This window comes from Dipodomys merriami, unplaced genomic scaffold (genome assembly GCF_024711535.1).
Source record: "Dipodomys merriami isolate MVZ:Mamm:240054 unplaced genomic scaffold, mDipMer1.0.p SCAF_199, whole genome shotgun sequence".
NCBI lineage: Eukaryota > Metazoa > Chordata > Mammalia > Rodentia > Heteromyidae > Dipodomys > Dipodomys merriami.
The window spans coordinates 2080971-2097737 of record NW_027203370.1 but is presented as its reverse complement, the minus strand read 5'-3'; positions in this window follow the sequence as shown (position 1 = coordinate 2097737).

The following is a 16767-nucleotide window of genomic DNA, read 5'->3' as shown; positions in this document are numbered from 1 at the left end:
TGATAGAAAAAAATAATCTTTCACAACCAAGGTATATTCTGAAGGTATAGAAGGAGTCCAGGGCATGCCTCTTAGGGGTGTTCCTACTAGCTCCATCCTTTCATGTACCTTATGTAGATCTTGGAGCATATGCTAAACCCCAGAGGCTTTTTGAATAACAAATACGGGTGTTAGGTTTGGTCAATGGCCACTGCTCCACCCAGATTGGGCTTCCAGGCTTCCCCCTAATGGGATGTACTCCCGGGGCAGTGGGCTTTTAGGATTGGGGGTGCACCTGAGCATGTCCCCTATGCTCTTCTCTATAATTATGAAAGTTTAAAAAATCCTTGTCCTTATCTCCCTCTAGATCCTGTTTAAGCCTTTGTGCTTCATCCACATCCAGGATATCATCATAGGATGCTTGATGGTCTGTAGGGACCATGGCATCCATTTGTCATAGCATGTCTTGTTCTAGTAAATTGGCAGTGAGGTTTTCCCACTAAAGGACATATCTTTTCCTCTTCTCCATCTGGGCTAGTCTATGTCATAAGGTCAACCATCTCTTGGGACTGGGAGTTGCCTACTACCACCAATATCAGGGGTCCAGGTGCAAGCTTCCAGTCCAAGGGCACTTCCACCTCCCTGAGTATGGTTCCATCTGCCCCAGTGTCAATTAAGCAGTGAAACCTCTTTCCGACTACGTGAATACTCATTTTAGAGCAGAGTCCTTCCACCAGGTGGACGGTCCAATGGGCCTGGGTCGCCCTGCCACAAGGCTGCCTGGGCCTCACAGCAGAGGGGTTTCCTCCTTGAGTTAGTGGGGCTGGAGGATGCCCTTCCCCTGGTTTAAAGGCTTCCCATCTAAATCAAACATGTATCATTCCCTGCCCCTAGGGCAGAGTGTAGGGGGCAGTTGCCCCCAGGTCGGTTGGCGGGGATTGTTGTAAACAGTCCCTCTTAAAGTGCTCCTCTTGCCTGCATTTAAAACAAGTCCTTCTCCCAGATGATCTTGGGGTTCCTTGGCCCTGGGCTGCCAATGCCTGGGTAATAGCCTCAGTCATTGAAGATGTCTGAGCCTGTAAAGTTAAAGCTAAAGATTGTAACTGGTGCTGTTGCATTCCCACATCCTGGGAGGCCACCACCCATCTGCCCAGGGAACTCTCTCTCAATCCCTTGCAGGCGATGCTGTGATCTGCATTCATCCCTTCCCAGACCAGCAGTTTTACAAACTGATCTTGGAGGTTCCCTGCTGGCAGCTTGCAGTGAATGCTGAATTGGATTCAGTCTATGAAATCCGGTAGAGGCTCACCCAGTTTTTTTGTCTCACTCTTGCTGTGGGGGACTCGGTAGGCCCATCATCCAGTTTGTACCACGCAGCAAGTCCTGCCTGCCTCACTTGGTCACAGTACAGGCCAGGTATTGTGGCCTGTTGGAAGTCAGTGGAATGCCCTTCCCTTATCCCTGCTAACATGGCATAAGTAATAGGGATCATGGGTTGAGCCTGCCAGTTATTCTCTGCCCACACTCTGCATTCCTCCTCAAAGAAAGCACACCATTTAATAATCTGAGAACCAGTAAGGACAGCTTTGGCCACATCCAGCCAGTCCTTAGGGACACCTGTAATAGGGTCTGGGCCCAAGGAGAGTTTGGGTGATCCTCTGCCACAGCATTGAGGAGCTCTTTAAGATCCTTAGCTTCCCACGGATACCATTCCAAAGGCCTGTTAGCCCCTGGTGACAGATTGAATGGATATGCTTGGGGAAGCAAATCCTGTGGCCTAGAGTCCAGGCCCTCAGGTGGCCCTTCCTTTCCAGGGAAGGTCTTCAAGTAGGTTACTTCCCCAGCCCTCAGCCCCTCCATGGGGTAGGTGTCTGGGTCTTGCACCTCCCTTTCGCAGGTCTCGTAGGGTGCAGTACCTCCCCTCTAATCGGGGGAATAGGGAAGGGGCCTAAGACCTTCAGGGTCACCCGAGTCAGAGGGGTTAACTTTCACCCTCATTTTGACTTCCACTGTGCATGTTTCAGTGCATTCTTGGTTGAATTTGACCCGGTTCTTTTCCTTCTCACTTCCGAAGTCCTTCTGTACTCCTTCTAGGCCTAATGTTGCCTCCTTCTCCTTCTTCTGTGATAAAGCATTACCCATACTTAGGGTTTCACTTACCCTGAAAGACCGCTTAGCCTCGGCCGGTACATTTTCCTTTCATGCACCACATTGGGGACCAGATGTTGGGTCTTCGTCCATCCCATGAAAGATGGATGGGGTCCGAAGAAAGGTCAGTGTGGCACTCGACCATTCCCTAGTCTCCCTCAGCCCGGGGAACAATCAGACACAGCCGGGAGCCAAGTCAAGCAGGAAGAAAAACTCATTTATTAACAGAGAGCAGCCCTTTTTAAAGCCAAAAAAGGGCAGGTGGCATGGCAGGGGAGGAAGAGGAACCAATCACTGTCAAGGTCACACCTTATCATGCACCTAAGCTTTCACGGGCTGGTTCCCCACTGAACATAAGGCAAATTGGGCTCAGCCCACTCTACTCTCTCAGAGCCATCTTTGCTGCCCATGTGCTCTGTACCTAGGTTGAATGGTAGGTAGGTTGGCAGGTAGGTAGGCAGACAGAACAAAGGAAAGAAGGAAGGAAGGAAGGAAGGAAGGAAGGAAGGAAGGAAGGAAGGAAGGAAGGAAGGAAGGAAGGAAAGAAAAAAAGAAAGAAAGAAAGAAGGAAGGAAAGAAAGAAAGAAAGAAAGAAAGGAAGGAAGGAAGGAAGGAAGAAAGAAAGAAAGAAAGAAAGAAAGAAGGAAAAAAAGAAAGAAAGAAAGAAAGAAAGAAAGAAAGAAAGAAAGAAAGAAAGAAAGAAAGAAAGAAAGAAAGAAAGAAAGAAAGAAAGAAAGAAGGAAAGATAGAAAGATGATAGATGAATCTGGTCTTGGATTTCAGGAGGAAAGAAGGGAACATTTCCCACTCATTAGGCCTTATGCAGTGTGCCAGGACACCAGCATCGCCTTCACACACCCACAGAGTAGGAAGACTGTCTCTTTCCCACTTCTCAGGTAGCCAAGGGCCCCAGAGACAATTCTTCAGAGCCAGGTTCTAACTCTGGTGCTTGGAGAAAGAAGAGAAACAACCCTGACTCTAGTGGGTCTGGGGATTTGCATTAATTACATGGAGAATGAAGGAAGGAGAAAGGACTGGCAGAAGTAGAAGAACAGCCTTCAAATCTGACAGATGGAGAGTCAAAAACCCACTCCCTAAGAACAGAGAGCAGGGTTTTTCTACTCTGTTCCTCCCCTCTCCCCCACTAAATTTGCTCTTTATTGTTAACCAAAAGATATCCTGAAAGTCCCTTCACCTGTGGGAGGAAGGTTAATTAGATATTGTTTGAATAGGCTGAGGAAAGCCTGACCCTGGTGTAACTCTAACAAATTTTTCAGGTTTCTCCCCATTACTGGCAGTGCCTGGAATAAATGAAGTTGTTTTGCTGCTCACTTACCTGTTGAATGTGTACATTCTGCCTCCTAATCCTATAGGCCTGGTTTCTGCAAATAGCCTTGAATTTGAAACTGTTTTCTGTCCTTCAAATACAGTGTTACACTGGAGTTCTTCCTGCTAACAGGGCTAGGGCTTGGATCCTGAGAACTACATCTGAACCCAGGATGGGTCAATAATGTTTCTTTCTTGCTTCTATAGCTCAAAATTCCAAGAACATTTAGAGTGCAAGTACTTCTCATTACCAAAGGAAACACAGGAAACTCTTGAATATCTGATCTTTCAGAAGTGGAAGTAAGAGTGTCATAGACTTTTCTGCCTGGCTGTCTTCACCCTGTGATCCTCAGCCTCCTGAGCTAGGATGATGGGTTTGAACTACTGGTGTTCTGGTAGGTTCAGAACTGTAATGACCTTGACAATACAAGTCAACTGCTTATCACAAATGGTTTGGGGAGCATATTAAGCCTTTCAACATTGACCTTTCAGAACCCTGTAGGACACAAGATTACAATGCTACAGTCTGAGAGACTGGGCATATGGATGTGTTTTGAACCTTAAGCTCTGACTCCAATTCTGGTATACATCAGTGTTCATTTTCCAAAGAATGATCACATAATTAGCAAATAAGAAAAGTACCTGGATTAACCTTCACTTTGTTTCCCAATAGTGTGTCTTGAACTCAAGACTGGGTACTGTCCCTTAGCCCCTCAGGTCAAGGCTAACACTCTACCACTTGAGCCACAGTGCCACATAGGGTCTTTTCGTGGTTCACTGGAGATAAGCGTCTAACAGGCTTTCCTTGATTAGGCTGTCTTTGAACTGTGATCTTCAGCTCTCAGCCTCCTGAGAAGGTAGAGTTCCATGTGTGAGCCACTGACATCTCGTGTATTGTTTTTGGCAGTCCTTGGGATTGATCTTAGGGCATGGGTACTGTCTCTGAGCTCCTTTTCCTCAAGGTTAGCCACTTAGGCCACTCCACAGCTTCTGTTTTTCTGAGTATGTGGCACTGAGGCTTAAACCCTGGCATTCCTGCATGCTAGGCGAGCTCTTTACCACTAAGCCACATTTCTAGTCCCACTCTTACAATTTTATCCCTCACTTGTCTATCCTCAGGAAAAGATTTCTGACTATAAATCATTAAAAGAAATCCCAATAGGAAGATATTCAAAGATTGTACAAAGCTCATACTTGGGAGAGACTCTAAACATGTGAAGACTATGACAAATGCTTCCATTTAATTATGTATTATGTTTCAACAATTAATAAAACATTAAAAAAAGTGAGTAAATATCCTAAATTATTGTATAGAATTTTATTATAGATGTGCAAATTGTAATAAATATTATGTGTATAATAATACTAAATACAATAATCAATCAATAATTGAATACAAGATAAATAAATTACAAAATCAATAATAAAAATCATAATATGAAATTAACATACATATGTAAGTGTATATCATATATTAAACATGTATAGAAACATTTTTGCATTGCAGAGCCTTCATTCAGGCCCTGGGAATCTAGCCTGAATTTCTTTTCCTCAAGGACAGTGAACTTCGCCTTCAACCATGGTGTAAAAGAGTTACCTGGTCAATGATCTCAAATTCTAGCAATGGCAGAAATACTGGCTCCAGTTCCAAGACAGTGACTTCTTTTTTTTTTTTTTAATGGAAGCATTTATGTTTACTCAGTTCCATACTGAACATTAAAGAAAAGCAGTGTGGAAATTGTACAGCTATTCAGACATCCTTTCCTTACTTCTAAATTGCTTCTCTGAGAACGACATTGTTTCTCTTTTTTTCTACTTTTTTATTGCAAAAGTGTTTTACAGAGGGATTACAGTTACAGGGGCAAGGTAATGAGTACATTTCCTATTGAGCATTATTGACTCCTCCTTTGTTTTCCCCCTACCATCCCTTCCCTCCTATCTCCACAACTACCTCCCCCTGCCAAGTTCAGTGACTTAGTTTTTCATTTTGGTTGGCACGGGGTTTGAACTCAAGTAGTGGCAACTGTTCCCTCACATTGCTACAAATTTGCCAACACCCTGAGTTCAAATCCCAGGCTACGAAAGAAAACTGGCAGAAATTCCAAACCAGGGAGCTTTATTTTTTATATAGTTAAATAATTAATATTTTTAATTTTTTTGGCCATCCATGGGGCTTGAACTCAGGTCCTGGAAACATTTCCTCAGCTTGGATCTCCCTAGGCTGGGATGCAGTCTCCAGACCCATAGCTGATCCTGAGATCCTAGGCCCAAAGGGCTTGCAGGAAGAAAAAAGAAGCTGGAAAACACAAAAAGTGGCGAGCTGCAGAGGGTTGGCACTTTATGATTTTTTTTTTAGCATGGTCACCATCCTGGATCTGAATGATATGGCTGCAAAGTGGACCTCACCTGCAATTGCTGATGGCTGGTGGGCTATCAGTGAAGCCATAGGCCAACCTGTCAACATAAGCCCTGGGTTCAAATCCCAGTCCTGACACCAATGGCAGGAGAACACAAGAGACTTATTCCTATTCATGGGAATACCGATTGAATGAGTAGTTTTTCATGCATCCGTCTAGTCTAAAATTGGATGCAATTGTCCTAGAATACTGATTGATCTTAACGTATAGTTCATTAATCATGAAAAGAATAATATTCCTTCAATGATGGTATTATAAATACCTAAGAGTTGGTAGGAACGTAGTAGGTGTCTTTCAATCATAGATAGACGGCTCTGGCACTCTTTAACAATATATATTTATTTGTATACCACTGTCTGCCTATCCATATATTGCTGTTTTGGCCAAAAGTGAGGGTCGATCTCAGCACCTGGGAACCACTTGACAGCTTCATTGTCTAGAGGCTCCCATGCTCAAATTCACCCATTCATGAATTGGGCCTGCTAGGCACTGTGTTCTCCATCACTGCCAGGCATGATTGAGAACACATCTAAAATCTAGATTCTATGTGATAGGATGTAAACAATGTAATAAATGGTATAGGTGTCATCAAATTCAATAAAATAAATGGTGAATAAATGAATAAAACAAGAAATAAAATGAATGACCACACCCAACAAAATATGGACTGAACATCTGAATGGAAATATAAATCCTATCGTTAAAATGTATATAAGGAGTATGTTTTCCAGGACTAAGGCTTGAATTCAGTCTCCCTAGGAGGAGGAAATGGCGGGAGATCCTGAGATTCTTGTTTCTGGACCTAGGAAGTGTCATGGCATGCGATTGATCTCATCCTTGAATGAGTAGTTCATGCATGATGTCAGTAGGAAATAATATGCAAGACTCATTGGATATAGATTATTTGTAGAGAAGAGTTAGTGAAGCATGATAATAATCATCACAGTCATGAAATGGATGCATCAGAAAAGATCCAAATATAGGTACTCACAGATTGGATTCCATCACAGGTCACCATCAATCCTACTCTATACAAATATGTACTTATTTGCATTCTACCTTCAGCTTATGAATGGATGACTATTGTGCTCCCCACTGTCCCCCAAGGGGGGCTTAAACTCAGGTACTGGGAATGCCTAGCTCCTTCGTCGCTCAAAAGCTGGTGTGCTCATGTGGACCCATTCACCAATTGGGCCTGCTAGGCCCCGAGTTCAGATCCCTGCCCTGCCAAAGATTCATCTTGATGTCAGAAGCCAATTGTTGCATCTGTTTTCCTTTCTTGTGCAAGTCTTGGGTCTCAGCTAGGATGGAGAATGCATGGGCCACCCTGTGGTTATGGGAATAAATTGTTATCCATGTCAGCCCAGTTATACCTGTCATCATATACATAAGAAAATACACAATACATCCATGAATAGCATACAAAATAAACACAATAAGTACACTCAATGAATGATGCAGTCCCCACACGAATGTGAATATATATCCCATGTTTCAATGATGCATTGAGCACTATTTTGGCCTCCCTGGCTCGATCTCAGTTCCTGAGAAGAGCCCATCTCCTTAGTGGCTCAAACTCTGGTGTGATCACATGGACCGATTGGGCAGTTGGGCCTCCTAGGCCCCGAGTTCAAAACCCAGCACTGCCAAAAATTCACCCTGATATGAGAAGCCAGTCGTTGCACCTGTTTTCCTGTGCTGTGCAAATTCTGGGTCAGAAGCCTGTTGTTGCACACGTTTTCCTCTCCTGTGAAAGTCCTGAATCTCAACCAAGAAGAGGAATTCATAGGCAACCCTATAACCATAGGAACAGGTTGTCATCCATGTCAGCAAAGTTATACCTGTCACCATATTTAGTAAAATACACAATACCTCCATGAAATAGAGACAAAATAAAGAGAAGTTCACTAAATACAAAATGCTGTTCACACATGGATATCAATATAGATTGTATGTTTAAATTATGAATTTATGACTATACTGGACGAACCTGGGGATAAATGTCAGATCCTGGGAATGGCCTACATCCTTAGTTGCTCACAGGTTGGTGTGTTCACCTTGACTTATTGGCCAATTGGTCCTACTAGGACCTGAGTTAAGATCCCAGCACTACCAACAAGTGGGTTGTGGAGTAAGAAGCCAAGTGTGAAATTGTCTTCCTTTTCTTTGAATATCCTTTGTGATCCTGAGAACACTGATAAGATGGAGAACATTTATACAAATCTAGATGCTCTGTGATAGGATGTCATCAATGTAATAAACGGAATGGGTATCATCATAGTACAATCAATGGTAAATAAATGAATAAAACAAAAAATTCAAGGAACAACCACACACATGTATGGACTGAACATCTATAGGTAAGTATAAATCCTATCTTTACAATGTATATAAATAGTATGTTTCCAGGGGTGGGGCTTGAATTCAGAGCTAGTAAACAGGCCTGACTTTCTTATCTTCAAGTACAGTGATCTTCCCCTTCATCCACATTGCTGCTGATTTACCCAAATCCTGAGTTCAAATCCAAGGTCTGGAAGAATATACATCATGAATTGCAAGGGAGAGAGCTAAATTTTTTATTTTACTTTTCTCAGTATGGGCTTGAAGTCAGGTTGTGGCAACTGTGCCTCAGCTTCGATCACCCTAGGCTGGGGTGCAGCCACTAGACCTACAGCTGCTTCTGGGATTCTAGACCCCCAGGTCTTGCAGAGAAAGCAATGCACACAAAAAATGTGGCCTTTTTATATTTTCTTCCTTTGCACCGTGACCCTCATGGGTCTGAATGACACTGTTGCAAAGGTACTTCACCTTGCATTGCTGAGGGCTGACAGACTATCTGGGAATCCATAGGCCCACGTGGCAACATAGGCCCTGATTTCAAATCCCCCTCCTAACACAATCAATGGCAGGAGATACTAAGAAAATGGTTCCCATCAACAGGAAGAACAATGGAATGTTATCAACGTCAACGTTCAATGAGTTGATCCTGAATGATTCTCCTATAAATTTAGACAGCATCATTTCAGGAGGCTAATTGGTTTTATTTAATATTTGAGAAGCATAAAAAGAATATTATTACTTAAAGGAACACAATAATTTCAGGACACTGATTTCTTTAAGAGTGTAAGGATGAAAACAATAACATTAATTACATTGACGCATGATTAATACTCAGGAATTGGAAGGAATGTAGTCTATATAACTGAATAATATATAGACATCTCTAAAAACTATAAAAATACATATTTATTAGTGTACTGCCATCTGCATGTCAATCTGTCCTTATTTTACTAACACCTGTGGCTTGATCTCAGGTCCTGGGAACAGCCTGTCAGCTCAGTTTGCCCCAGGATGGCGTGCTAACCCTCACCCATTCATGAATTGGGCCTTGTAGGCTTGTAGGCCGTGAGTTCAGATGCCAGCAATACCCAAAAATGAATTATGGAATAAGAAGTTGATGGTGACACATGTTTTCCTTTTCTGTGAAAGTACTGGTTGTCAGGTGTGAAGTGGAATACATATGCAGACCTATATCTTATGTGATCAATGTAATCAATTTTTATGTGCCACAATAGTCAAAATAAATGGTCAATACATGAATAAAACAAAAAAAAAATAAAATAACTGCACTGAATGCAATATGGAGTCAACATATGTATATAAATATAAATCATAGGTAAATTGTACATGAATAGGATGTTTTCTAGTGGTGGGGATCTATTTCAGGCCTAAGGAACAGACTTGAATTTCTTGACTTCAAGGAGGCCAGTTTTCCCTTCCCACACAGTGCAACAGAGTTACCAAGTCCATAGGTTCCAATCCCAGTCCTGGCAGAAAAATAGCACCTTTATATTATGTAATATAATAGTAATTCTTAGGTATTGCATTATGATTCCGTTTTATGAATGTGATTGTTTAAATGCTTCATAAAGCATTAACTCACATCGATCATTTTCCTATAACATAATTGTATATAATTTTATCCTAGAATCATTCAGGAACTGCTCTTTCAATCATGACATACATTATATTCCATTGGTAATCATATGGACAGGATTAAGTTTCTTAGGATCTTATTCCATTTGGAAGTGGCAGAACCAGAATTCAAACTATGGGCTACAGCTCCCACCACTTAAACCCAAGGGAACTCACCAGTCTGTCCAAGAACATCAGTAAGACCAATGATTAGGCACTCACCAGTGGCTCTCAGCAGTCTTCCTTGATACTTACAAGGTTGTGATGGGAGGATCATGGTCGAAGTCACCCTAGGCAGGATAGTCCAACTTCAGTGCCAACAAAGCCAGAATCCCTGTGGCTCCAGTGTGCAAGGCCAGCCTTGAGCCAAAGCAGCTCACAGACTGTGCCCATATCCTCAGTTCAACGTCTGGGACTGGGAACAAACAGACATACACAACAATCTGTGCAGCCATCCGGCTAAAGCAGGTCACCCTCTTGTCTCCAACTGAATTGGACGTTGTTCCCCAGGAAAAGGACTGGGGGAGCTGCTGACTTCTTGACTCTGCCCATGCTGCTTGCATCACAGGATTCTGGCTACACCCCCATTATTTCATGATTCTTTCTGACCAATGAGATACAAGAATGGTGGCCATGCTCACATTCCATGCTGCCAGGTAGCACCGTGATTCCCTCTGTTAGTTTACACCAGCAGTTGAGGAAGGTAGAGATGGCTTAGTGGTGAGGAAGAGACTCAAGGCAACTTTGGAATATAGAACGAAAATGAGATGGTTGCCCATGCCTCAGCGCCCTCCCTGCCCATGGTTCAGAATTTCAGACATCAGTCAATGGAACCCTGCCAGGCCGTGTAAAGCCCAACCTGGTCCCTGGCTCTGAGTCCATGTGTCTGCAATGCAACTGCCATCGCTGCTCGCCCCACCTGGAGCAGCCTCAAGCAACTTTTCACAGCAGCACATGTGAGTGGCTGGCCCAAAACTACCCCTACCCCGGGTCAGACACCCCTCTGGGGGCACCGTGACCCCCTACTTGTGTCCACTCTCTGGCTCTGAAGAGCCACCTTTCTGTCTTGGGCATTTCTGAAACAGAGCCTCAATATATGCTCTGGCTGGGCTGGATCGAGGTCCTCCTATCTGTAACATATATGCTCCACCAGGCCTGGTCCTCTGTAGTTGGGATGGTAGACATGTAGCAACATGCGCAGTCATCAATTTAGATGGATTATCCCAAACTTTTAGTCCACAGCAGCCGATTCTTTTATTTTTTTTATTGTGAAAATACTGTACAGAGGGTTTAAAATTACATGGGCAAGATAATGAGTACATTTCTTACCAAGCATTATAGCTTCCTCCTTTGTTTCCCCTTCCCATCCCATTGTCTCCCCGCCTCCCTACCTGTCCCTAGACCTCCCCCTACCAAAGTTGTAAAGTTCATTTTCGACATACGACTTCTATGTCTCATTGTTGCAATGGGTCCACCTGTAATCTCTAAATGATTTGTTTTTTCCCTTACCCTCCATAAATTATAACAACATCAAATACAGTGAAAGCAGGGATTATACTGTGGCGGAGAGACATAAAAAGCAACAAAGAAATAATCTTATAAATGTACCAGAAACAATCGTATGAAAGAAAAAAATTTGAATACATATCTTAAAGTTCATTTCCCTAACATCAACTTATCTGACCTGTTTTTCTTGACTCAGACATATACTAGTTATTTCAAATAAGGCAAACCATGGGACCTATGTTTCTTTGGGCCTGGCTTACTTCACTTATAATTTTTTCCAAGTCTTTCCATTTCCTAACAAATGGAGCACTGTCATTCTTTATGATGGAGGCATAGAATTCCATTGTGTATATATACTACATTTTCTTGATCCATTCATCTACCCAGGGGCATCTGGGTTGGTTCCATATCTTAGCTAAGGTAAATAATGCTGCAATAATCATAGTTGTCCTGGTAGCTTTAATGTGGTCTTGATTTTGCACATTTGGGTAAATGTCCAAAAGTGGGATTGCCTGGGTCATAGGGGAGCTCTATGTGGAGTCTTTTGAGGAACCTCCATACTGCTTTTGAAAGTGGTTGAACAAATTTACACTCCCACCAACAAATTTACACTCCCACCAACTCCCTTCTGTCCAAATCCACTCCAGAATCTGTTGTTATCAGAGTTCTTGATTATAGCCATTCTAACTGGGGTGAGGTGGTATCTCAAAGTTGTTTTGATTTGCATTTCATTTATGGCTAGAGAGGTTGAGCATTTGTTCATGTGTCTATTGTCCATCCTTCTTTTTTCTTCAGAGAAGTTTCTCTTTAAGGTTTTAGCCCACTTATTTATTGGGCAGTTGTTTCTTTGAAGATTTGTTGTTGGGGGATTTATTTTAGATATGAGACCCTTGTCAGTTGTATGGCTAGTGAAGATTTTCTCCAAGTTTGTGGTCTTTCTATTGATATTGCTAGCAATGTCCTTTGCCATGCAGAAGCTCTCCAATTTCATGCAATCCTAATTGTCCAAACATTCTTTGATTTGTTGTGTTTCTGGGTCTCTATTAAGAAAATTTCAGCCTTTGCCAAGTAGACCAGGGATTTTTCCTATTCCATCCTGTAATGTTTTCAGAGTGTCTGCTGTGACATCGAGATCTTTGATCCATTTGGACTTGATTCTGGTGCAGGGTGATATATAAGGGTCTAGTTTTAGTTTTCTACAAGTAGTTAACCAATTTTGCCAGCACCATTTCCTGAAGAAGCTTTCTTTCTTCCATTCTATTTTGTTAGCTCCCTTATCGAATATTAGATGGCGATAGGTCTGTAGGTTCATTTCTGGGTTTTCAATTCTATTCCATTGGTCCTGAGGTCTGTTCTTGTGCCAGTACCAAGATCTTTTGATTATTATTGCTTTGTAGAGGAGTTTGAAATTTGGTATTAATATTCATCCAGGACTGTTCTTTCTGTTAATGATCTTTTATGCTATTCAGAGTCTTTTATGGTTCCATATGAATTTTTGGATTGCCAATTCTATTTTCTTGAAGAAAGAGTTTGTAATATTGATAAACATCACATTGAATTTGTAGATAGCCTAGGGAAGTATTGCCATTTTCCCGAAGTTGATTCTTCCAATCTAGGAGCATGGGAGGTTTTTCCACTTTCTAAGTTCCGTTTTTTATTTCCTTTTTCAGGTTTTTAAAATTTTCATCATAGAGGTCCTTAACTTCTTTGATTAAGTTAATTCCTAGGTATTTTATTTTTTGTAGGGTATTACGAATGGAGATGCTTTCCTAATTTAAGCCACACTTTTCTCATTGTTGGTATACAGAAAAGCCATTGTTTTTTGAGGGTTAATTTTATACCCTGCTACTTTGCCAAAGTTGTGAATCAGCTTGAGTAATTTGGTAATGGAGTCTAAGGGATTCTTTTTTTTTTTTTTTGTCGGTCGTGGGGCTTGAACTCTGGGCCTGGGCGCTGTCCCTCAGCTCTTCAGCTCAAGGCGAGCGCTCTACCACTTGAGCTACAGCGCCACTTCCGGTTTTCTGGTGGTTTATTGGAGATAGGAGTCTCACGGTCTCTCCTGCCCGGGCTGGCTTTGAACCGCGATCCTCAGATCTCAGCCTCCTGAGTAGCTAGGATTACAGGCGTGAGCCACCAGCGCCCGGCTCTAAGGGATTCTTTAAATACAAGATCATGACATCTGCAAAGAGGGAGAGTTTTGCTTCTTCTTTCCATATTTGGATCTCATTTAAGTTTGCATCTTGTCTTATTCCTGTAGCTAGGCATGCTAATACTAGATTGAAGAGAAGATAGAGTGGACATTCTTGTCTCATTCCTGAGTTAAGAGGAAATGGCTTTAGTTTTTCACCATTAAGTTTAATGCTGGCTGTAGGTTTGTCATATATAGTCTTTATTATATTGAGGAAAGTTCTATGGATTCCTAGTTTTTCCAGAACCTTCATCATTAAGGGGAATTGGATCTTGTCAAATGCTTTTTCTGCATCTATTGAGATAACTATATGGTTCTTACCCTTGCTCCTGTTGATGTGATTAATTATATTACTTGATTTTTGTATATTGAGCCAGCTTTGCCTCCCTGAAATGAATCCTGTTTGATCGTGGTGTATGATTTTTTGGATGAATTGTTGAAATCGAATGGCCAAAATTTTGTTGGGAAGTTTTGCATCAATGTTCATCAAAGAAATATGTCTATAGTTCTATTTCTGTGTTGAGTCCCTGCCTGGTTTGAGGATTGGGCTTATGATGGCTTCATAGAATGTGTTCGGTAGTGAAATTTTTCTTTAAATTTCATTGAAGATTTGGAGGGGTATTGGTGTGAGCTGTGTTTTGAAGGCCTTATAGAATTCTGCTCTAAAGACATCTGGTCCTAGGCTTTACTTATATGGGAGGTCCGTTATTGCAGTTTCTATTTCAATGCTTGATATGGGCCTGTTAAGATGGCTTAACTCATCCTGGTTTAGTTTCAGCATGTCAATATTTGCTAGGAAAAGGTCCATTTGTGTCACGTTCTCAAACTTATTAGCATAAAGTTTTGAGAAATATTTCCTTATAATGTTCTGAATCTTGGTTGATTCTGTGGTGATGTTTCCATTTTCATCTCTGAGTTTATTTGGGTGTGTTTTATTCTTTCTCTGATAAGATTTGCTAAGAGTCTTTCAATTTTGTTAATTTTTTTGAAGTAACAAATCTTTGTTTTGTTGATTCTTTCGATGATTTCTTTTGCATTCTAATTCATTTAATGCTGATTTAATTTTAATTATTTTTTACCGTCTATTGGATGGGGGATTATCTTGCTGCTTTTTTCAAGGAGGCTCAGATTTCTCATCAAATGGTGGGTTTCAGAGCTCTCGAATTCGTTGATGTAGGAACTCAGAGCTATAAACTTGCCCCTGAGTACTGCTTTTCCTGTGTCCCAGAGGAGCTGGTAATTTGTGTGTTCATGAATATTTGAATTTCCTTTCTAATGTCTTCCATGACCCACTCGTGACTCTGCAGTGTGTTTTTCAGCCTCCATGTGTTATAGGATTTTCTTTGGTGGCTTTTGGTGTTAAGTTTTAATTTTATTCCCTTGTGGTCTGAGAGAATGTAAGGTATAACTTCAATATTTCTGAATTTGGACAAGTTTGTTTGTACACTAAAATGTGGTCTATTTTGGAAAATGTTCCATGTGCTGCTGAGAAAAACGTGTATTCTGATGCTGCTGTGTGAAATATTCAGTAGATGTCTGTGAAATCTAGTTGATCTATGCAGTTGTTTAGATATGTGGTTTCTCTGTTGAGTTTTTGCTGAGTTGATTTGTCTAGTGGGGAAACTGGTGTGTTAAATACCCCAACAAATACCCCAACAAATCCGATCTCCATCGGATTTGAGGGAAAGTAGTGTTTCTTGGATAAATTTGGGTGCTCCATTGCTTGGAGAAGAGATATTTAGAATTGTAATATCCTCTTGAAGGATAGATCCCTTAATTAGTATGTAGTGACCTTCTTTATCTCTTCTCACGAATTTCAATTTGAAGTATCTTTTATCTGATATTAGGATTGCAACTCATGCCTGTTTATGGAGGCCATTTGCTTGGTAGATTTGTTGCAGCCTTTCATATTCAAAATGTGTTTGTTTTTATGGGCAAGATGTGACTCCTGGTGGTAGCAGATTGAAGGATCTTGCTTTTAATCCAACTAGATAGTCTATGCTGCTTAATTGGAGAGTTAAGTCCGTTAATGTTGAGAGTTAGGATTGAGAGGTATTTGGGAGTACCTGCCATTTTATCCACCTTCTTGTGTGCTGAGTCAACTGGGTTCTTCTTATGGTTCTTGGATTCTCAGTTTGGGTGCGATTTCTTGGCCTTTACTGTGATCTTGTTGGTTTTCTATGTGTAGGACATCTTTAAGAATGTTTTGTAGGGCTGGTTTTGTGGAGATATATTGTATCAATTTTTCTTTGCTATGGAAGGTTTTTATTTCACCTCCAGTTAAGAAGGAGAGTTTAGCTGGGTACAAAATTCTTGTTTGATAGTTGTTTGTTTTTAGGGCATGGAATCCATCATTCTAGGCTCTTCTTGCTATGATTGTTTCCGCTGAGAAATCTGAGGTGATTCCAATTGATTTCCCTGTATAGGTGATTGATCTTTTCTCCTTGTCATCTTTAAGGATCTTTTCTTTGGTCTGAATTGATCCTGTGTGGATTATAACGTGACTGTGGGATGTCCTATTCTGGTCTGGTCTATTTGGAGTTCTACCAGCTTCTTGTATCTGAATAGGACTATCTTTTTGCATGTTTTGGAGCTTCTCTGCTAGGATCCTGTTACACAAATTTCCTAGACCATTAACTTCTGTCTCTAGCTTCTCCTCTACACCCATTAACCTCAGATTAGGCCTTCTGATGGTGTCTCCCAAATGTTGGATAGATTTATCATATTTCGTGGATTTGTCTTAAATGGTTGTATGTTCTTTCTCTATAATATCTAGGCTGTCTTCAATCCCCAAGATTCGATCTTCTGCATGGTCTAACCTGCAATAGAGACTTTCTACTTTGTTTTAAATTTCTTTTTCTTCTTGTTGGTCAGCTTTGATTGCTTCAAATTCTTTTTTGCAGCATTGTTTTAGAACTTGTATGAACTTCTTTTCTTCCTTAATTTGGTTTTCAGTGTTTATTCTCAAATCACTTAGTTGATTGGTTATTCCCAATCTTTCTGTTGGGGTTCCATTCAGCCTTCCCTTTGTGGTCTCTCTGACTTCTTTCAGTTCTCTGTTTATGGATTCCATGAATGTCTTTAGTGATCTTTCTTCATTCTCATCCCACTCTCTCAATCCCTGTATTTCTTTTTGATTACCTTCTTCACGTTCACGCAGTTCCTGTAGTTTTCTTTGACTGATCTCAGCCTGCTCATGATATTCCTTTATTTCTCTTTGAGTGCTCT